The sequence below is a fragment of the Anas platyrhynchos genome, chromosome 6, assembly GCF_047663525.1.
Source record: "Anas platyrhynchos isolate ZD024472 breed Pekin duck chromosome 6, IASCAAS_PekinDuck_T2T, whole genome shotgun sequence".
Taxonomy (NCBI): domain Eukaryota; kingdom Metazoa; phylum Chordata; class Aves; order Anseriformes; family Anatidae; genus Anas; species Anas platyrhynchos.
The window spans coordinates 9,160,082-9,181,078 of record NC_092592.1 but is presented as its reverse complement, the minus strand read 5'-3'; positions in this window follow the sequence as shown (position 1 = coordinate 9,181,078).

Here is a 20,997-nt window from a genome sequence, read left to right as displayed (position 1 = left end):
CTGTAATTAACTGAAATGACTGGGCAGTATCTACAATTATTATTATTACTAATATTTACATAATGGTAGTGGTATCTAGAGCTTTGTTTATCAGTTATAGTCTATATTGTTCATATACTGAGAGAAATGCATATGTTAATGATATACCCTCTCATGCTCTGTTTTTCCAATTTGCTGGCTTAATCCCTACAAAACGCTATTAGTTGTTCTCTCAATGAATATTTATTGCACATTCACTTTATTTTGGCCTTTGTACTAGTGACAAAGGTTCCTGTAGTAGCACGTTTAAAACCAGGGCATGACAAATGGGGTGCCATATCTTTCTCTTACATATCTGGAGTTAAAATACCAGCTCCATAGCTGATGCAGCAGGATTAGGTCTCTATTCTTTTACAATGCAAAAGCTCTAAGTGAAAAGTGATCAAATATCTCTGCAAAAGGACTGGAGATGATCATCAAATGCTCATCATCAAATCCTGAATTTCACCACATCTGTTGCTACTTCTTTCATCACGTATTGGGACCATGGGCTTATGGTTTTGAGATGTGAGGAGACAGGAAGGCACAGCAGCAACTTGTCATAATGTAACCCATACACTTTTCTTGGCCGTGTTTCTTGGTGTCTTGTATGTACTTTTCCCATGTCTGCTGTTCTGGGAGACTGTGACAGAGGTACCTTCAGGGAGAAAACACTATTTTGGCATTGTGATGATGTTGTGTCCTTCTGAAGAGAAGCTGGAGCTGGAATTAATGTTGTCTAAAACATGAGCTGGCTTTGCCAGGTGAGATACCCAGGCCTTCCACCAGCAGAGGCTATGGAGAATGGCATCTGTAGTTCCTGTTGCTGGTAGCATATCTGTTCATTATTTTGTGGTACAAAGCACAAATGGTAAATGTTGAGGCTGAAAAGCCTAAATGATTTTGGCACTGGTTTCTGCAGTACGCATGCATGTCATCTCTCTGTAATGCTGTTGCTGCACAGACTCATACTTAAAAATGCTTCAGTGCTCTCGTCTGAATCAGTAATATGAAAGAAAGAAAATACAAACCTGTCATTTTCTGACCATACAGAGAGTGACAAACAAACTGTGAGCTTGCTTGCATGCCTTATAGAGAAGGTTGTGATGAAGTGATGTGCTTCCATTTCAATCTCCCAGCCCTTAATACGCTCTAACAGCCACTGTTAAAACCATGTTTTCCTCTTTGTAGACCTTGATTTCTTTTCTGTAATGGCTGTGCCTTTTGCTTCAGGGCAAGGGTTGCTTTATGGACTCTGCATTTTTAGTTTGTTTTCATTGTTTGTTTTTCTGCACTGCCTAGATGTAAAACATCAATGTACAAATTGAGTGTAATAGTTCGATGAAAACTTGGTCCCAGAACGCACTCCTTGTCCTCAGCTCTCTTTCCCTGCTCCACCCATACGCACCTAGGCTGGAGTGCTAACTGTAATCCTTGAAATAGAAGGAAAAACCTGAACTGAGATGCTGCTTAAAGCAATTAGTCAGCTGCATGCAGGTTCACTTTGAGAAATCCCTCCTGATAGAGAGTTGAACAGGGAGGTGCTAGTAGCTCTGGGATTAAAAGCTCTTCTTTTGCTTGAGTAGGAGCTCTGTGGCCTTCCTGTCATCCAGCATGGAGGGAATGTTTCTGAGCAAGTTTCTGAGAGTTCACTGACTTTCAGTTGGGACTGAAGATGATAAATGCCTTCCTTACTTATTTCAATTTTATTGCACAGAAAAACATTTTATGCTTGAATTTTCTGGCACCAGTTCCCATGGCTTTTAAGAAAAGGTAATAACTCATTCTAGACCTTATTTAATGCTGATGAAACTGCTGGATTTTAAAGAAACTTCCCACAATCAGGTTGTTCCATGATGGTCTATTGTAGGGTTGTGCATTGATATGAAAGACGGTATCTGCTCTTCGCTGCCGGTGTTGAATTAAATTCTGCCTTGTCATGGAGTAATAGTAGGTGAAAAGTTGATTATAAAATAAAATTCAGGTGAAATGTTGAATCTTGTGAAATGAATGCGTAGCTTGTCGTTAACTTGACTGAGGACGTGACTTCTCCATGACAAGCTGCTCCTGTCATAGGGTGTTGTGTGTGGGTTTCCACTGTTTCAAGCTGACAAGGAATGTTTTTTGACTAAGTATGATTGTGTTAGGTGCCGGCATCTAATTCCCTAATGAAAAGCTATCTGCAAAAACAATGGGAGGAGCCCTTATGACAAAAATCAAAGGCAAGTCTGGAGGGTTACTTTCTTTCTCCTAAAAGATGAGTCATGTTATGGGGCTTGCTCCTAGTTTGTTTTGACTAGTGATCCTTCTCACCGCCAGTGGTAACTGGTATAAAAATCGGTATTACTTCGTACCTATTTGCATCATCTAAGGAAATGGCTGACAACATTTGACAGAAATTTTTTCTTTTTTTCCTCCTCTTTATGAATTATTTAAATTCCTTAATCAAAGCACTTTTTTTTTTCTTCAGGCAGGTAATTCAGTTCCTCAACGATGAATGGTACCACCTGTGTACCGTGCCATCATTAAAGTGTTCTTTAGTCCTGCCATTTGAATTTGGAAGGAAATCCATTCCCTAAAGGAATAAAAAGAGCAGGATTGGTGGCCAAAAAGTCAGGGTGAATTAGTCACCAGAAATATCTTTTATTCATGGAATTAATAAATAAGGGAGAACTGCAAAAGATATGCTGCTGGGTTTTGTCACAAAATGAAATAAAAGGAGTTGAAAACCTGGCTTCCTGACAAAACATCACTTACACTTTTAACAATGCATATTTTAAAATCAAATGCAAAAACTGCTAATCAGTTTTGTGCTCTTCCTAGTTGTTTGTGTCTTCTGTGGGTATTTTTAGATCTGAAAGCTGTCTTTATGAGAATATCCACTGAGAGCTGTGCTCCTTGCAGTAAGTTTGGCCTGCAAAATCTGTTTCATGTGAAGTTAGTTTTGTGCTGCCATCCCTGGCTTGCTGGAGCAGTAAATTCACAGGTGGAATACCAAGTAAATAGGAATTTGAGCATGAAGGATCATTAGAGATTCAGGCAGCCCTATTCTCCCTCTGTTATTAAATGCTAGTTGTGTGGTGAAGTTTGTGTCCTCTGGCTTTAGAAGTTGGGCTGGCAGAAGAGAATTTGGCAGTTTCAAACAATCCCCAGCATTGAATGGGACAGTTTACTTTTTGTTTGCTCGATTTTTGGCTTTGCTTGAAAAGCAGTTGTCTAGATAGTGCACATTTTGAATCCCTGTGGCCTGACAAAGCTTGTTCTGAGAAACAGGTGAGGGGAAAAAGAAGAGAAGGATCCTTTCTTTCTTTGCTGAAGCATACTAAAACAAACAGACAAACAAAACAAAACAAAAAAAAAAACACCACCACTAAAAAAAGCCTTAAACCATTAAAACTACCGAAGGTTTTGTTGTAAGAGTACTTTAAAAGCAGTTCACTAAGACGTTAGACTTCTAGGACCCTATGAAAGTGTCACTTTTGGGCTGAGATACACGGGGGCTCAAGCAGTAAGAATGAACACTTGCACTCATGGATAGTAGGGAAATCAGGACAATTTGTTCCCCTGCTACTTCAGGAGAACTCTTAGGGAGGATCAGAAGATCTAGGAACATTCACTCAACTGTCCAAGCGAAACATGAAAGACCTCTAGGTTCAAAAGCTGGTACTGAAAGGAAGCTCTAACACATTTCAGTAATATCGTCGACTCTTTTTATTTTAAATTATGCTACAGTACAGTTCTTGTTTTTTTTTTCTTTTTTTTCTTTTTTTTTTTTTTTTTCCTGGAAGACAAACTGTAAGTTTGTAGCATTAAAGTAGTTTAGAAATGTCATACATGATATGCATAGTGATAAATTAATGTTTATTCTGTGCTTCCAATCTTGAAAGATTTGAAATGAGAAAAATGAAATTTTACAATTACAGGTTTATCCACTAGATGATGGCACCAGCGTAGCATATGACTTCCTAACTATATTACTCTTAATCAGCTTCAGTTGAATTTAACAAGATAATCTCTGCAGTTGTTTTGTAAATATAGAAGGCAGTGAATTCGCTCTGGTCTGTGCTTGCGAAGCATCTACCCAGGCTCCAGCCTCCACTCATAATGGCTTTATTTTCTTCTTGTATCAGTTTGACCTGATGTAATTAAAGTACCTTCAAAAGACTGTCTCCTCATTTTATGTGAGCAGGATGTGAATTAGACCCAAAACATAATTTAGAATAGATAGAATCCAAATTCAATACAACTACATAATTAACATATCTTTGTATTCATGCAGAAAGGACTCTTTTCAGAATGAATTTCTATTATGCTACTGTTATCACAACAGTAAAGGTGAAATGCCACCTGTACTATCCATTACAGTCTTGGAATAGATGAGCTCTATTTTATTGTCAAAACCTGAATCAGTTTTGCTGCCTGAAAAGGTACTGATCTGTTGTAATGAGGTTCTGTCGTTGGTATCTTGCTTTGGTAAGTACCACTGATGTGACCAGTGTCTCCATGCTCAGTTCACATATCTGACTGCCTTTCAGCTGTGAAACCCGGGACTATGCATTCTTTGATTACAGGACCAGCACCTCAGGTTTATTCACTGCCAGGCTGCAGGTGTACTAGTTGGCTTAGTCTTGCTTCGTACAACACGTGATGTCAAACAGTAGAGTGAGAGGGATAGATTTTTTTTTCTCCTTTCTTCTGCCCAGTTGCTTCTCCCTTGCAGAGTCCAGGGTAGCTGCAGAAGTTTCAGGTTTCTGGGAAAAGCACATTCATCTGGTCTTTTTAGACCTCTTGCTCAGTGACTTTGAATCTGTGAATACTGAATAATGGCTATCTATCCTAAAGTCAAGACCTCCCCCACCTTAGCTTCCTTCTGCCAAGCCCTCCCTTTGCAAAGACAGAAGAGCTGACTGCTGTTCGGGGGAGCAGTGCTTGGCTGGCTGAGGCCCGGGAGTGATTCTGCATAAGGTGACATGTCTGGAATAGGCCCTTATTCTCTGCCCCCGTGTAAGTTTCTGTGGAAAAAATAGTTCGTTCAACGGGAAGGAAGCTTTCTGGCAGAAACCCTGTGCAAGCAGTTAGGAGTCATTTTGGGTCAACAGCCCTCAGTTCTTTTCTTGCAAAAAGGCCTAATTCTTTCCATGTTTGTAAGGGCTATTGCCACATAAAGGATGATCCAGTCCTTGCAGCGTAAGTTAGAGTTGATAAGTGGACTGTTACATACTTGTGAGCTTCAAGATAGTGTGTGGAATATGAGACAAAAAGTTGGTGACCAGGACCTGGCTTTTCTGGAGGTATCTCACATCTCCTGCTATTTAACCAATGACTAATCATATATTCCTCTTGTTACACCATATGAGATGGTTGCTTTTGTAGTGCTTGCCATTTAGCACGTACTTGATCTTACCCGAGGTCTGCATCCTGAGTATGGGCTTTCCCCTCTGCAGTTGGGAGATGTGGAGAAGTACTAGGCTGGGTGCGGGTAGTGGCAGTGTTGTAGTGTGTGCTGGTACTAATTAGCATTCCCTTCTGTTTACTTCAGCTACATCAGAGGAAAAGCCAAGAGGATTTATACACCACTGGAGCCTGTGCCTGTTCATTTGCACTATCTTCTGCTCTCTTTTTACCAGCTCCAGATAGCTAGTGCTTAGAGAGTCCTGTGGGGATGAGCTCTGAATTGGCAGGGCTATTGACCTGTTTGTTAGCTTTCCTTCTGTCTCTTACTACTTGGTGACAGAAAAGGCAGAATGCAACTTGAAATTTAAGGCTAATGCTTAAGATGCTAGTGAACAACAGGTGGTATCCTTTGGCTCTTCCATTGCATTTTGAAATAAGGCTTTTGAGCAAAAAGTCTTCATTTCTGGTATTCTCAGGGTTACGGTACTCAAAAAAAAAAAAAAAAAGTAAAAAAGTCTAGATGTATTTTAGTGCTGTCAAATATTTGCCAGCTACTAACTAACACAATTTATTCTTTTGGCTTAAACCTGTGGTTATACTGCAAAGGTATGAAATAAAGATGGACTGTGGCTGGGTGGGTCTCTATAGTGTGTCACAGAGAATTTTTGCTTGCATTACAAATAGGGAAAAGTATGGATTTTTGATAGAAAGGAATCTGCAATTTCAGCATCAGCGGAAGAAATATTATGGCTGACTGTAAATGCAGACTGACATTGATTTTGAAAGATACCCTCCACTGCTATTGGTTTCTACAGATCTGAGCTTCTATGAAATGATACGGAGCTCATGATTCCGCCACTTTAAATCACCTTATCCGTGTATAATTAAGGTGAAAAATCAGTTTAATAAAGTGAATTTAATGACCAAGTTTAAGCTTGGTGTCAGCTGGAAAAGTTACTGAGCTTCTTTTCTCTAGATTTGCATGTAAGATTCGTTGTCTGAAGAGCACAGTTGTTCGTTTTCAGACTCTGAAATCGTAATTTTCCTATTACTATTTTATACAGAAGATCAAGCTTGAGAAAACACTCTTGCCAAAATTTGTTTTACATTTTGATGTCTGGAAAGAATACTCCACTGAAAATATTTTTCAAAATTTTACGTTATCATATTTGTTACTTTAAGAAGCTCTTGGCTGTAGTTAACCTTTTAGTTGTTATGTATCTAACTCAGAAGGCTCCCTTGATTGTTTGGCCCTCTGGTATTGGCTTAGCAGAATAAGGAAGAACCATTTCAGTTCATTTTCCTGAAGGGTGTGGATTTTTGTTTGCTTATCACTAAGTTATTAGTACTATTAATGTTTTTTTTGGCAGCAGCTGCAAGTACAGAGTATGGAAGGTGATTGTATTTATTTTACTTTTCTGGGTTCTAGAGTATAATAGTTAATTTTCACAGCATAAGACCAATAATGGAGATGAGTATCACTGGAGAGGACAAAGTTTTCTGCCCATCCAAGTCTGCCACTGCCTGACCTGCTGGACATGGTCTCTGAATTAGTTTGTATGTGAGTTTTTAACACTGCTCTATGCAGAAGCTGTTTCCTATTTATAAATGGGAATAACAAAACAAACAAACAAACAAGAAAACAGCTCACAGACTACTTCTGTACAAGATTTTTAATGGGAAAAAAGTATATTACAAATCTTCAGAAGCTGATTCCTGAAATTTCTCTTCACTGCAAATGCCAGGTCACTTAAAACGTTGAGGAAAAACTTAACCATTGTGTATTGCTTATCAGTTTCATCTAGATCTAGTAGTAATTTAACCCCTTAAGGAGCACAAGAGCATAAAAATAATTCAGCAACTACAGTAGAAATAATAGTTCATCTGAATTTATCCAGTAAGAATGTTCTCATGTTTAATCACTCTGCTGTCTTACTAGTTTGCATTGTGAACGTTTTGGAAATGCTGTGCTGTTGTTGTCCTAGTATGGAAGTGTTCATAGATACTCAAATTAAAAGGAAAAAATAATCCAACCATTAGGAAGGCCTAGGTGGTCCTTGGACAGTTAAGAAGGACCTTGCACAGTAAACCATGAAACTGACATCTGCAGAACTGCTGCCCTCTACGTTAAGTGCCCCATTTTCTAATCCGGAGTAGGACAGGAGTGCAAGGATTAGATGAACACACGTTTTAGTTTCCATGTCACTGCCATAAGGTACACATTTCCAAAGTGCAACATCATTGTTCCTTACATGACGGCTTTTTCAGCAGCAGGGGAAATGTCACCAAGTGACATCAGCTAAGCTCAAAGAAAGTGCGAATGCACTTTAACAAAGGCAAATATTTTGTATCTGCCATCCTGTTTTAGCCATACTTAAAAGTGCATTTCAGATTGTTGTTACTTTATGCATCTCACATTATGTAGAAGTAGAAACTAAGTTAGTCCATTACAATGATTTATATTCCATCCAAGCAACACACACATTGTCTGATGAGATTGGGGACTGAAGCATATTAATGCGGTTGAAATGTTCCAGTTTCCAAAATAGAAAAAAAAAACAAAAAAAACTTCTGAGGAGTAAAACTAGAATAGCTAACATTACTATCTGTAGAAGTACAGTAAAAGGCAAGTGGTCTGCATCCATATTGCCTGCCACTGTCTTCTGTCTGTTTTTTATCAGCTGAGCTGTGCAGGATGCATTCAAGGAGAACCTGCAGGTTTTGGTGATGTGCTCCTTTGGCTAATCTGGTTCTGACAGTGGCAGGAAGGAGGTGTTGTGTCTGTGCTGCTGTGCAGTGAATGCAAAGCAGAAGTGAGATTTTTTAATTCCTTTGCTTGTTAGAAGATCCTCCTGCATCTTTGTGAGAATGAGCAGAAAGCAATTATGATGCTTGGGGCAAGTTCCAGGACTATATTCAACTGGTAAGGGAAGTTGGTGGGGAACATTGAACTGTGCCTAACAGCTTTGTCTGCAAACACGTTCTTGCCCATACCACACACACTGCCATGGCTGCACAACGCCTCCCAGTCAGATCAGGGCTCTGTCCACCCCAAGTGGTTTAATTATATTTACTCTATAAATAACAATAATTAGTTAAGCTTTCCTAGGAGGCTCAAAGGAACAAAATCAAGCATTTTGTTCTGTGCCTTGTTGCTTATTTCTTTGTGTCTTCTGCACTGTGTATGTAGATTTGCCTAGTGGAAAGGCTCTTGGAATGCATCAGGAAAACAGATGTATTTCATTTGTGATTTCAGTGATTTCCATATATGAGAGGATCCTTAGAGATGTGTGTGCATGAAATGAATGCAGCTGCTCAGGTTGTTGCCCAAAAGAACAAACATAAGGAAATTAAATGTGCTGCTAAGACGCTCTCATTTTCTGCTTGTTCTCACTGATGTCAGTGTCCATCTGTCTGCCCAGCCCTGAACCTTCACTGTCATTTACCACAACTGCCTCTCCTCCAGCTTCTTAGTCCCCACTGCCAAATACTTGCAGTACTCGCTCTTTTCCATGTTCCGATAGATCACTACACACTAGCTGAACATAAAGAAACCCTAAACGATTGCTCCCTCCCACACCAGGCTGTTGCTTAGTTCCCTGCTCTGCAGACTGGGGAGGGCTGGATAAAGAACCGAATCCAAGCAGAAATAGGTAAGTAGCCTAGGGCTATATTTTACTCCTCCATGCTGTATGGGCTGTCCCAGATCACAGTTTAAGATTTCAGACTTTTTTCTAAAGACACTATGCAATTTTTCTATCCCTTTTATGTTGAAATGATGAAATTCAAAGTCTGACTAACGTGCATCCCTTGAAAAACCCCCTCTTCTGCCATGTTCCTGACCCCTCCTACACTGCCACTGTGTGAGAGGTTTATGAGTGCAGAAGTGGACCAGTGCAGGAACTAGGAGTATCCAGATGGATTGAACCATGACCAGGAGATTTCTGTTGGAGAATTTAATGTGTTTTTCTGAAGTGACCTGAGAATCGGGCCTTGTGGTTTAACCTGGCAGGCAGCTTAGCACCATGCGTCCCCTTCACTTACTCTCCCCCCAGTAGGATGGGGAAGAAAATAGAAAAGTGCAAGAACTCAGGGGTTGAGATAAGGACAGTTTCATAAAAAAGAGAGAAAAAAGAATGAAACACAAAACCACCGCCACACAGAATATCCAAAGCAAGTGATGCACAATGCAGTTGCATACCACCCACTCACCAGTGCTTGTCCCTGAGCAGCAGCCCCCTGGCTAACGCCCTCAGTTCATTGTTCAGCATGACCCATGTGGCATGGGACATCCCTTGGGGTCCCCTGTCCTAGCCCTGGCCCCTCCCAGCTCCTTGTGCACCCCCAGCGTGAAAAGTCCAAAGTTCCTCGACTTAGTGTGAGCAGTGCTCTGCGACAGTGACAACATCAGGGTGTTGGCAGCATTCTTCTGTCCGAAATCCAACACAGCACCACACCAGCTACGAGGATGAAAATTAAATCTACCCTGGTTTGAAATTTTCCTTTTTTTTTTTTTTTTTTTTTTTTTTGGTAAAATGTTTTGCTGTCTTCTCAGAGGGTGTCTGAAATCAATCCAAAGAAAACATGACCTCAGACAAGGACATTAATCTGTGTGCAGCTATTTTCTGCTCTGTTCTTTGACCAGACTGGGGCTTGTCTATGCTGGCACAATGTGCATCACCATGTATGTAAAGGCTAAAGGAGATGCTCTTTTTGCTGCTGTGCCCCTTGGGTTTTTGCTAGCAGGGACATAGCTGTATCTGTTGCTCTGACAAAGGAGGGTGCAGTGGTGGGAGGACGTAGCAAGGATCCTTTTATTCCTCTGTCTGTCCCTCCCTTCCCTTGTGCCCTGTCAGATTTGCATGGGTGCGGGGGGCACATCCCAAGGTTGGTGTGTGGAGGAGCGGGGCAAATACTCCTCCAGGGCAGGCAGTGGCTCCAGCTGGGCCCAGCTGCTGCTGTGTGCAGCTGGTGCCATAACTGGAGTCACGACACAGGTGTGCTCTGCAGCAAGTACAGTCACTGGGCTGCTGCTGGTGGTGTTCAGCTGGGAACGGGTAATGTTTTTGTGTTTGTGGGAACTTTATGCTGTCTTTCGATACATCTGGCTGCTGGAGGGAGGATGGCAGCTTAGCGTGGGCTGTGATGTGTCTCAGAGAGGTATTTCTTTTTGTTCTTTTGCAGAGGAGGCTCTAGTGGTACAAAAGCATCACATCCTGGTTGCCGCACTAAATTCTGCCCCTGTCCCTTCTGATGCAGCTAGGAATTCATTATGATTTAACCTTGAACCTGCACATTTTTATCTCGCTGAGAGGCTTGAGCACTTGTAACTGAAAAATCTGTCACTTCCAATTCATCTGTGAAAGAACTGAAGCAATCCCCCAAGTTCACTTTTCTTTGCTAACTACTGAGTGTGAGCCAGTTAATGCAGATGGGTTTCTCTCAACAAGGGGCAGCAATGCTCTAGAGGGCAGGCTTGGCCTGTCTTAGAAAGAAGCATTTCCAGCTAAAGCCCACATTCATGCAGCCCAAATAACATTTCAACTACTTAGCTTTCTTTTTATTCATAAATCAGACAAATCAATAATTGTTTAAAATGTGAAGGCTTTAATTTGCTGGCATTACGTGAGAAGTAAAGGCAGCGTTAAATCAAAGATGCTTCTGCAGTGAGGTCATGGTGTCTCTGAATATGCAAGTTGCCTTTTCACTGGTGTGGGCTTTTCTTTCCCATTGGCATTAAGCAGATTCTGTGTTGAAAATTAGAAAAGGTCAGCAACTAGAAATGCAGTTATGTAAAGTTTCTTCTTGGGCTGGTCGCAGTTTCAGAGAAAGCAACATCTTATGATCCCTTGTTAACTCTGTTATAAAAACTATTGTAAAGTGTTTTTCTGGGAGGTCTCTGATGGCCCCCTTAGCAGCGGGCTTTGTCACCTGGCCTCGTCTTAGTTGGTGGTGAAAGATTCGGAGGTGGAATACATTGTCTGGTCCCACAAGCTCTGGGTTAGTACTTAGGCTGCCAGAGGGCGGGGAGGATTGAAGAAAAAAAAAAAAAAAAAAGATTATCCAAGAGCTACATTCATTGTGTTTGTGTTGCAAATATTGATGTGGTCTAAAATGGTACAATGCGCTGCGATCAGCTGGGCAGGATGGCTCGCCTTTCCCTAGGGCCAGCTCAGGTCTGCTGTGGGCATACACCAGGCATCACAACCTGTGGGCAATGTTCAGATGGACTTTATGGTGATGGAGGCTGGTGGCGCTTCGGCGTGGCGCAGAACAGACGGCAGTGCTCCTTGGGGAGCGTGGGGCTGCCGATGCACTTCTCGTCACCTCTGCACTTAGGTGAGCCAGCACGCACCCAGTTGGCAAAATGAGTATCTTGGGTGAGTGGTGGAGAAAGGGGCCAGCAAGAAGGCCAAAGGAAGTTGGCTTTTACTCAGTGTTTTGTGGTTCTCTTTACTTTCATCTCCCATATATAAAAGTTTGGGATGGAAATGGTGGTGAGATAAAAAGGATAAGGAAAAGCTCTAGCCTGTTGAATACAATCTTATCTTTTTCTTTGCTCCTGGGCTGGTCAGTAAAGGTAAAGGAATAACGATCTTTTTCTGTAGCTATGTGTGTAGCAGAGTGAGGACATTGGGGAAAAAAAAGGCAAAAGCCAAGACTATAATTTAACCATCCGTTTGAAACGTCTGCATTCTAATTATGGTGTGTTTATATAGCAATTTTGCTCCCCCCACTTCTGTTATTTTTGTTGTTTTTATTGGTGGTGGTGTTTTATTTTCCCCCTCAGACCTTTACAGCTCCCCTCCTACGGCATTCACAGTCTCTGGACATGGGGTGAAATGATTAATAGCCTGTATTGATTTTTTAGAATGAGGAGATACAGTAGGATGAAGCAGGGAACAGCAGACTTTAAATTTTCCATTATGTTTTCAGGCCTGGAGAGGGTGCTTGGAAATGACTATTTCCATTGGAATGTTCGTGAGTTTCTGAATATTAACAGCCTTTTCTTGTGTTTCTTCTAAAGCTGATAAATGCTTCCATTTACTTTTTTTTTTTCTTCTTTTTTTTTTTTTTCTCCTGCTAAATTCTCATTTCTGTTAGGAACCGATCTTATTAAATGGGATTCTAAAACAAAGTGTCAGAAGAAATAGATTAGTTGTCTGTCTGTACAGAGGTACATGATTACCAAATGAACTGTACATTAAAATGGTGGAGCAATGGGGCATGCAGATAGAGAAGATCATTTTAAAGGGATTTGTGAAATTTACAAAGCCAATTACTATTCTGCCAATGGAGAATTTTTCACTAAACATCCAGTAAAAGTTTAAATACCCATTAATTAATGTTTAACTGATCCTTAATGGCAGTAAGTCTAGTGACAGTATGACTTCGACATGAAAATGAGTCCGGAGCTGGCTTTGTGGCATGGGGAGATAGATCACTGCTAATATGGTCACCCATTTATTATGCTGGTGTCTTAATTCAGCTGCATTCAAGGGCAGCGAAGTGAGAATTCCATAATCAGTTTGGGTAGAAACTGAAATTAGAGGTGTGTCAGTGTGGTGGCTGGGCAGCAGCCTGAAGGTCGGGGAGGAAGGGATGGGGAGCTTGGGGAACGGGGAGCTTGGGGAACGGGGAGCTGTGGAGTACAACTGGCCTGGGTGCACCCAGCCATAAGCTGCATGAGAAACCCTGGCCCCCGAGTGGGGAGGTGCCCTCGGTGAGCAAAGCGTGTTCTGGGTTCTCCTCCTGACACCTCTTGTTGTCAGCCACACTGCTCGTGAACCCACAGACAGAATGCAGAGACCTGACTGCCTGCCCTTATCCTAGCACACCCCATCACGCTTCTCCAAACAAAATCCCTGTTGCTGACAAGAGGGTGCCTTGTCTCAGCCAGGCCTGACTGTTGCCTGCAGGAATGGGGAGAAGAGGGCAGAAGGGCTCTGTCCTGCCACCTGGGTTTGTCCCTCGCCCTGTGGGTACAGGAGCTCCCCTTCCAGCAGCCACGGGTCTTGTGAAGGTGGAGGATGCAAAGCTCCCAGGCCAAGCAGTGCACTCAGTTGTATGGCAATTATCCCTATCAACACAAAGTGACTTTTTTGGTGCTACAGTAATTTATGGAAAGCCAGGTTCTGTCCTCAGTTGTATGGCTCAGCAAGGAAAACAGTTTTAAAAATAAACTGCGAGATAAGATTTCTTTTTTTTCTTCCGCCTCAGGTATTTTAACATATAAACTCCAGCATGTTACTTCAGAGGTACTGATGGCCTGGCATTCTGGTCTAGTCAGAATGATTTTCCACTCCTGACCTGACATCTGTAATTTCCAGTTATTTTTATTTCTAAGCTGCTGAGAAAAGAAGGCCCAGAATGAACCAAGCTCTCCTCTCTGCTCAGAAAAACAGGGCTGGGAGCAGTACTGAACAGTACAGAAACCTCCATGTAATGATCTCCTTGCAAAGTCCTATCCTGTCGGGCCTTGAAGTTGGGTCTCCACTACAAAATCGAGGACCTGAAAAGGAATTTAAGTTTTGCCCTGTGAACCAGTGTCCCTGCAGCTGTCAGCCCATTCCCTCTTGCCCATAGGGACAAGGTGTCACCAGTCGAGGGTAGGCACAGGAGCAGAGCAGAAGCCACAGCAGTAGGGGAGACTTGCAAACACCTGTGTCTGTTTCTGCTGGGAAGTCTGTGAAGATGCCAAGGTAACGCAGAAACACAGCTGTCCCTCTTCTGAGCTAGCAGTGGAGGCGTGAGCAGGGCGGTGTGACAGGCCTGGCTCTGCTCCTTTGTCCACAGCGAGCTGTGAACCCCGGGCCCTGACACCAGGAAGGGGTGTGCCAGTCTCTGTGGCTGCTTGCTCTGCCTGGTGTTTTGCTGCCACTCTCCCACTGGTTTCTGAGTGCTGCAGTTAAAATATTAATACTATTAATATTAATATCTCTCTGATGTTTAAGAAGTAAAGCCTGGGGTTTGTACAGAACTTTATCCCACAGCAGAAGCCAGAACCTCTTGCGTTTTATGTTTTTGGTCTCTTCTCTTGCGTGTCTTAATTTTCCTCAATTTCTGTGGTATGAAGAGGAAACCCCACACACCTAGAGCATCAGTGAATCATCTTACTGCAGTTTACCCTGTTTAGAAATGAGTGTTAACTGCATCTTTAGATCAGCTATCCAAAATAGTCAACAATAAGAATTGTTTCAGTTTTCCTCTACTTTGTGCATGTGGGCTGCTTGTTAAATAACACAGTAAGAATGAGTATGTCTGTATAACATTCAATTTTACTGTGAAAGATGAATTGTTCATGTAAATGATTGTAGAACTGTATTGAGCACCTTTGATTCAAAGTACCATGCATGGATGCTTGAAATATGATCAGTAATTAATTCACCGATAGAGAAAGTGGAGGATTTCGGTATTACTGGTTAGTGTTCTGGAAAAGATGTTCAGAAGCTGAAGCTTAACTGTCTGTGATTTTTTTTTCTTTTAACTTTTAAAGAGATTGCCTCTAAACCTTGCTTCTGAAATAGACAAAACGGTTTCAGTGAATTAAGGTGCACCTTATTTTTCCTTTAGATAAGAAATAAACACAATCTGGCTTCCTCCTTGCTGTTGCATTTCCTCCTGGTTGTAGTACGTGTGTTAATCTTGGTTTTCTGTGAGATATTTCTACAGTTTGAGTAATTTATTTGTATGTAGTTTTGCCAAGGAGGTGTTCAGAAATCAAAAGCCTGTTCTGAATCATACTGTGACAGGGCCTACACATTGAAATTTTGACCACAATGAATACGATGTTTGTGTTCTCTGGCATTTTATTTTTGTGATATTTTAGGATACGTTTCTTCTGGCATGTGCAAAATTTACACATTTATGTTTTAATAGAAGCTGAAATCCTTTGCAGTCTCCTAACTCTACCACTGAGGTTTTACCCTGGGCATAATTGTAGTGAATATTCTTTTTAAGTCACAAGCATTTGCAATGGTGGCAATAGTTTACAAACTGTCCTGGCTACATGGCGCTAAATAGCTGTGAGAGGTGTATGCTCAGTAGAGAACGACAGGATGTTTTGCTCTGTAAAACAAAAAGAAGAAATTTCAGGAAGCAATACAGAGTCTGTATTCAGTTTTCAGGTGAAGGACATGGAGACAGACTGTGCTGAATGTTAGGGAAGAAACTATTTGTTTAAATATTTCTTGGAAGAAATCTTTCACAACTCAATAGTTGAGAAGGACAAGTAATCAGTAGATTTTGATTCAGAAGCTTTAGCTTTTCAGTAAAGCAAAGTGATGAATATTGTCCTGTAACTGAGTGGCTAAAATGATAATACGTCTTCTTTGCTCTGCTTGAGCTATCCAAGGCAGCCTAAATACCTCAACAGCTTCTAACATGCAAATTTTTAATATATATTTTTAAGTTAACCATCTTTCCAAAGTGCTGGTCCTCTGTGACACCAGATATGTGGAGCCAGCAGCTGGCCATGGAAGGACTGTAACATAGAGCTCTTGGATGCCCATGTTTTAAGCAGAGCACTGAAAAGGGAGAGCTCTATGAAAACAGTTTGAGAGCTGTAGAAAAATGCCTTACCAAAAGGTATCGTAGGGCTGTACTGAAAGAGTAGAGAGGTGATCTGATTCCTGTGCCTCAGTCTTCATAGCAGGAAATAATAAGCATAAAAAGGCAGTTTACTCCTATGGATGATGGTGCAAAAAGGATTACTGACTGGATACTGAAATCAAGCTGAAATAAGAAATTAGGGAAAGGTGTTAGAATATGTTATGGCAGGGGAGCTGCCCTCAGCCCTGGGCCAGGGCTGCAGTTGGAGGGGTGGTTGCTCTGCCAGCCAGGGCACAGACAGTGCTCGCCACTGGGCATCTATGGGATGCCTGCACGAGCATTGTCCTCTGAGCTGAGAAAGCTGTGCCTCCACGCTGCCCGCAGGGTGTGACTGCACTTCAGCCAGAAACAAGAGGGCTGCTCTCGTCAGTTGGCAGTCGTAGGTCAGCTGGAAACGGGGCTGTAATTCACTGCAATAAAGTTGCGTGGACCAGCTAAGAAAGAAGGGCACAATTATGTGAAATCTCATCTCAATGGATTGTATTCTGTTATTTAAGACTTCAAGCAATCTTGCTCTATATGGCTAAAACTAAGCTCTTTTTTGCCCTGCCTTGGACTGCATTAATATAAAATCACAAATACGCTGGAGCTGAGCATTAGGTTATTTAATTTAGCTGTGCTGTAAAGCTATCACTGCTGGACTTATAGAAATGGCAAGTCTCTGATATTTTGTCAGTTTTTATTAACAAATACCTGAATGGAAATTAGTGATCAATCTTAATAAAAGAACTGATTATGTAATTCATACCAAGGCAGTTTTAATAAAATACCTAATCCTTAAGTGTGCATAATTAGATTTACACATTCATATCACTGCAATTAGAAGTTGATATTTAAAGGGCACGCTTCTTGTTTCACATGCTTTTAATCACTCTGCTTAAGTTTGCTTTTTGAAATTGCACAGTTAAGGTAAACATGCTTGTTTTTTTTTTTTCTTTTTTTTTTTTTCCCCTAGGCATGTCATGTTTTTTTCATCTGGAATGAAATTTATATATTTATTTTGGCTTGTGTTAATCTGTAAAAGAGAGAAATAAATAAAGAGCTAATCCCATTCAGCAGTGGGAACTTTCAAACCTTTAAAAGAGTGGGGAGAGATAAACAATTTTTCTCCAACTGTTGAAATATTCTGGCAACACCAATGCTCTGAATACAGCTTAAGCTTCCTCCCTTCCCAGCTGTGTGCCTTTGCTCCCTAAAGCAAAGACCTTATTACAGTCTCTGAAGAATAAAGTTCATGGACTATGGATTGCCTCGTCAGCTTCTGACCCTGCAGTCTTCTCCCTCCCCTTTGGTCAAATCTGCAAAAATGCTTCTGTGAAAGGCAGTTGTAAAGTCAATGGGGTTACTTCTGAAATCAGAGAGAAGCATGCCTGTGATTTTTTGCAAAACCCAAGTCTTTCAGTGGAAGATGCAATTGCAAGCTGTCTAAAGCAGGGTGAGCTGCACGTCCACCTGCGTGTGGGTGTGCACATCCACGCTGCCCTGGGTGTGTTATGCTTCCCTCTGCCTTTCTAAAACACCGATTTTTTCCTAAAGATGCCATTTAGTCTGCACTGTGTGTCTTCCTGCAAGAGTGCATCTGGTAACGATTTGGTGCAAGTTTGTTATTTTGCATGCCAGGTAGCCTGAGTTGGTAGATGTGTCTTGTAAGGCTGCGGCGTCAGAGCCCTGAGCTTCTTTAGATATTTTAAAAAGTCTGGGGGGTGGAAAGTTAAACTAGTGACTGGAAGGAGATTAATAATTCAGAACATTGAAATGAAAGATGAATATCAGACAGGCAATAAGTTAATGCTCGCGTTCTGCTGACCATACACGTTTCGGTATGAAATGCTTTCTCATCAGCTGGCAAAAATGCTAATGGCTGTAGTACCCCTGTGGTATGGCTGCCCTCCTTAACTCAGGGAACTACTGAGAATAGGTTTATCTGTCTTTTTAGGAGCATATATAAAATGGTATTTGCTTTGCCTATGACAGTAGAAATGAATTGATTATATGTATTTTTTTTTTCATTCTGGTCTTCTCTTCTGATCTCCACAGTTAACCTTTGGTTTCACGTGTTTAAAAATGTATTGACTTTTTTTTTCCTGTTTCCCTCTTGTCCTTTATTCCTTTCTCTTTTCTTCTTTCAGTTCAAATTTCCTTAGTTTTTCTCCTTTTTCCCCCTCCTGTTTTCCTTTATTTATTTATTTATTTATTTATTTATTTTTATTTTCCTCTCTTTTTTTTTCTTTCTTCTTTTGATTTGATTCCTTTTTTCCTTTCTAGTAGGTGGTGTGCAGTCTTTGGCCAGATGGGGAGTGGGTAGTCTGTTGTGGAGACACTGAAAGGCCCCTCTGCATCCAGGTGCATCTGTACCACGTGTGAAGGCCAGCCAGGTACTACAATCCATGGCCAATGGACAGAGAAGAGGTGGCTGCTTGGCTGCTGCTGGTTAGCCAGGTGCTGCAGAGGGCTGAGGGGTTGTAACCGGCTTAAAGACACCCTGTGGTCCCTAGCTCAGAGCTGTGCTTTCAGATGGTGGTAGGAATAATGATTTTTCTGTTTTGATCCTGAGTGCACCTGGAACAATGCAGGTCAGCTTCTCCCACCCGTGACCTGCAGCTAAGTTCGTAAACTCTCTGGTTAAAATTACCCAGCAGACTTGGTTTTGGCTGACGGTGTGCATCTGTGTGAGTGAAGCTAGAGAGAGAGATGGTGATTCAGGAGGAAAGAAGCCTGTCTGTTGTCACATGGTTCTGGAGTCACATTTTCCTCTTTCACAATCTCATTTTGCTGCTGTGTACTGAGTTCTTGCCAAACAAAAGGCAGCTGCAGAGAAGTGAGAAAACAAGTCTAGGGAAAACTGGTGCTGCTCTTGGAAACGTATCATCTACTTAACTGTACTGTTTGTTGCTATGGGGCCACAGATAAAACTGCCCTATAGCAGCTCTTCAGTGCTCCTGCAACCCCAGCCTTGCCCCCAACCCTGATAAGAATTGGGGTAATGCACATTTCCCTGCCAGGTGGGAAGGGAGCACTGAGAATGTTGATGAAGAGGGAAGAGCTCTGCTTGATTCATTCCCACATACGTTGCCTAAAGCAGAGGATGGAATCTGCAATGCTTTTTGCAGATTGGCTCATCAGAAAGGAAGGGCCAGGACTTGAGACTTTGGGACACTTGGTTACAAAACTCCTCTGGCCAAAATGTACATGGATGTGTACAGCAGGGGAGAAGAGGGCGATGTGGTCCAAACTGCAGCTTACAGGAGCCTTATGGAATTGTAATCTTCAGAAGACATCTTGGTTGTCACTCCTTGAAGAACACAGGGATGAATTACTTCCTACCAGACTGAGTGGTTGTGATCCTTCTTCTGTAACTTGGTCCCTTTCTCTTACAAACAGTGATAGCAGATGTAATAATTGACTAAGCACTGATGTTAGCTTCATTTCGAGTATAATGTCACAGCACACACTGACAGCATGCTTAGTTTATTGTACATAGTTCTGAATGTGATATTCTGAAGAACTGACATCAAACGTATATCCAAAGTCAATATTTGTATAATGTCCCAATGCCATTCTGCTGAAATGGTGCTGGTTATGTAGGTGCTTTGGATGTGAACAGCTTAGAATCACCAGATAGAGCGTGAGGTAGAGAATTGCAATTGAAAATTAAATATGCTGTTGGAGATGTTACATTTCATAGAAATGGGACTGTTCCAACACCTCTATTATACTTTGTAAGTCTGAAATAAAATGAAAAAGAAAGATCAATAGTGTGTTACCGGTATCTCCACTATCGCATTGCATAAATTGCCTTTCTTGACCTAGGCAACATACGATGAGTCTGGTAGGAGTAAGTAGAATGAATTTGATGCGCCTAATTCAAATCATAATGAACTTCATTCTACATCACGGTGAAATGGGAAATTTGATAGATTTGGCAACCCTCTATTTACAGAAGGTTTCCAGAGTGAAACAAGCAGAGCACATACAGAGAAACGCAAATACCTGAACTAGTAATTGGTTCCTACACTAATGAGAAACAAATGCACGTTTTTGAGCCAGCAAAGCTAGCAAGGAATTAACATTTGTGCCTTTACTTACTTGTAACTGCTGACAATACGGTTGGCTAATTTATTCCTACAGATTTTTATTACAGGGAAGCATCTTTTGAATATAGTTCTACCTAGCTCTACTTTTGCTGCAGGTGGGTGGAAGCCTTTTGTTCTTTCTCACCATTGATTGTGAGTGATTATCACCACTTTAGAGGAATGCCAGAATGCAAGAACGGGGGTTACCATTCAGTCATCACAAGTCAAATTCATTTCTTTGTAAAGTAGAGGAACCGTTTCAAGTAAAGACTTCGATGCCAAAATGGAAGTAACAGGTAAAAGTGTTAATGTAATTTATTCAAATAATGGGGTAATAACTTGCAAGGTATTCAACAGTTTTCTGACATTTTCATTTACTTCATGTACCTTACTTGGCAAAGCATTAAGGAAGACATTTAATGAGAAGTATGCAAGTGGTCCTTCTAGGTTCAACAGGAATAGCAAATCCTAAACACGTTAAATGTAGGGACATATTGGTACTAGTTACACGTGATGAATTATGCAGTCTTCATTTTATTCAGTAGTGCAGTTGGAGAAATTTTCTGCAAGTTTTCAAATATTCCATGAGCATGGCTGTGCAAATCATTCTAGAGAAGCTGCTACTGGGTGATGTGAAACAGATATGTTTCTGCTGCGACGGCAAAACGTAAATCCCAGGGAAAGAGGAAAGGGACCTTTTTTGACTGAATAAAACATTTTATTCAACACTAAATACATATTTTTAAAAGTTGGATATGCTAATGCTGGTCCCAGAATACCACTTCAAATTAAAAATCATAATGCTTCACTTAGAAAATGTCAAAATACATTTTTTTTTATGATATGCCTATTGCACATGATGCAAATTTGCAAAGGTTTTGGTTTCCCCAAACTGCTTTCC